Source organism: Peromyscus maniculatus, chromosome 14 (assembly GCF_049852395.1).
Source record: "Peromyscus maniculatus bairdii isolate BWxNUB_F1_BW_parent chromosome 14, HU_Pman_BW_mat_3.1, whole genome shotgun sequence".
Classification (NCBI taxonomy): Eukaryota; Metazoa; Chordata; class Mammalia; order Rodentia; family Cricetidae; genus Peromyscus; species Peromyscus maniculatus.
This window is the reverse complement of record NC_134865.1, coordinates 43,839,365-43,842,025: the sequence shown is the minus strand read 5'-3', so window position 1 is coordinate 43,842,025 and position 2,661 is coordinate 43,839,365.

Below are 2,661 nucleotides of genomic sequence, written 5' to 3'. Positions count from 1 at the left end.
CAGCTTCCCAGTCCAGGGAGCACAGGTATGGGCCACCATGCCCACATTTCATTTGCATTTTCATGATGCTCTTTTAGATATTTTTGTTATCATATTCATAGCATACATAAAATAAACATGAAATTTCATTCTTTTCATAAAGAGACTGTCCCACATATCATTTTACACTCTTATGTTTTACACATATGGATTGCTAATATGCAAATGTATTAGTAAATGTGCTTCTGCAGCTTTATTTTTAAAAATACTTTTAGGTGGCATTTTTGGAAACAGAATCTTACCGTGTATCTCAGGCTAACCTTGAATTTGAGTTGCTCCCACTTTTGTCTCCCAAGCGCTGAGACTGCGCATGAGCACAGACACACCTGGCCACAATTTCACTTTTCATCACTAAATGGTGATCTATAACATAGAACGCAATGTTTAACTAGTTCTCTCTGTGTGTGCGCATGCGTGTGTGTGTGCGCATGCGTGTGTGTGTGTGTGTGTGTGTGTGTGCGCGCGCGCGCGCGCGCGTGCACGTGTGTGCATGCACATGCATACAATGGCTAGACAATGTTGTTGGGTGTCTTCCTCAATCACGTCTCTGCTTTATATTTTGAGACAAGGTCTGTCAGTGAGCCATAGACTGGCTGACCAATGAGCCCCAGGGAGTCTCGACTCCACACACACCCCCACCCCAGCACAGGACTTACAGACCCAGGCAGCCATATAAGAATTTTTAAGTGGGTGTTGGAGATCTGAATTAAGGTCTTCATGTTCGCACAGTAAGCAATTGACCCCCTGACCTCAGTCCAGGTCAACAAGTTCTTTATGTTTTCCTATGTAGTGGAAATATTGAAGAATACACTTTTACTATCGACATTCTTAAATACAAATAGGTGATTATTGGTGGGTCAGGGCTAGTCTAGTGGTGTCACATCTTCTGAAGGCTCTCTCCTCTCTCTCTCCTATGGCACTACACACAGAGCTGACCTTGACCTTGGGCTTTGCAGTCATTTCTGCTTCAGCAGTCTCTGATAATCAAGAATTGAGCCTCCGCTAGAGATGCGAGAAGAGGGACCGAAAGCTTTGGCTGGGTAAAACGTTTTTATTAATGGAAAATTCCAGCCCTATTCCTTGAAGTGAATCCTCAACAAAAATATGCTCCAGACACCAAAGTGACAGAAAAAATACTATTCATAAGAAAAGACAAATTGTGGGGAATAAAGTGTCAAGGTCAGATGATCTTCTAAGAAGGTACTCAGAGAGAAGGAAGCCCCTCCCATGAGAGACTGCTGTCAGCCCTGAAATCCAAACATTCATGGGACACCTTGGGTCCTTCTGAGATCTGCAAATCTCCTTGATCTTTCTGCCTGCGGTGTTTGGAGATGTTTACAGTAACTGTAAAGCAAGGCTTGCCTTTCAGGAAAGGAATACGTGGTAACCTGACCCCAGAAAGCTTTCTGCACTGGGCTTTTAAAAGAGCGAGGAGGAGTGCCCCACCCCACCCCCACGGCATCTCTCCAGGAAGGGAAGGAAGATGGGAAACGCATTCATTTACTTTGTAAGGGGGACCGGGCACTGCAGTAGGCAGTCCCCTGCAGTGGGCAGTCCCCTGCAGTAGGCAGTCCCCTGATGTTGTCTCGGTTGCTTCTGCCCAACCTCATGGCGGGTTCATTAGTACCCAGTTTTACAGAAGAGGAAAACTGAAATTCTGAGAGCGAGAAAACCTTACTGCTAATTATATAGTTAGCTGATGACAGACTAGCTTTACACAGTTCTGTCAGACTTTAAATCCCATATGTTTTCTTCTAGACTTACACATTTGAAAAACTTTCCCTAGGACTGTAGTACCCAGATCTGGGTAATTATTCTTTGCTATAAAGCTCATGCCTTGACTAGCTAGACAAAGGTGCACTTGTGAGTCCTCAGATTCTAAACACAGGGTCGTTCCTGGCTTGAATAAAATCCACCTGGACCAGTAACTGCAAAGCAGGTCTCATCACCTGTGTACTGTAAGGTGGGATCCTTAAACTAGAGGCTGTTCATTGCTCAGGCCTTCTAGAATAATAGGTTTGGTTGGTTCCATAATTGGGTAGGGTAGACCCTCATTTTCTATTGCTAGAAAGAACTTAGAGATGGCACATAAAATTCTGATTCAAAGGGGTGTCAAATAAGAGTGAAATGTTGTTTCTCTGCATATTCCAGTATTCTAATCAAGTGATGATAACAATGATGATGAAAATATCAAAAAGTGACAATAGAACTGAGGTTTACTTAGCTCTCATCATGTGTATTACATGTCTTGTCACTGTGACAAAATTCCCTGACCAGAGCAACTTAAGGAAAGAAGCATATGGTCCATCAAGGTGAAGAAGACGTGGGTGGCTGAAGCTTGAGGCAGCTAATCACAATGTATCCGCTCTCAGGGGCAAACAGAGAAAGCCAGGTCTTGATTAGACTTTCTCTTTTCATTCAGCCCAGGACCTTAGACCCACAGAATGGTGCTGTCCACAGTTAAAGAGGGTCTTCCCACATCTGTTAACCTAATCAAAATATCCCTCACAGGCATGCCCAGATGTAGAGAACAGTCCTCAGAGGCTCATCTTCTAAGTGATCCTGTCAAGTTGATGACTGATATGAACTATCACATGACAAGTTAGATAGTTTCTAATGTTT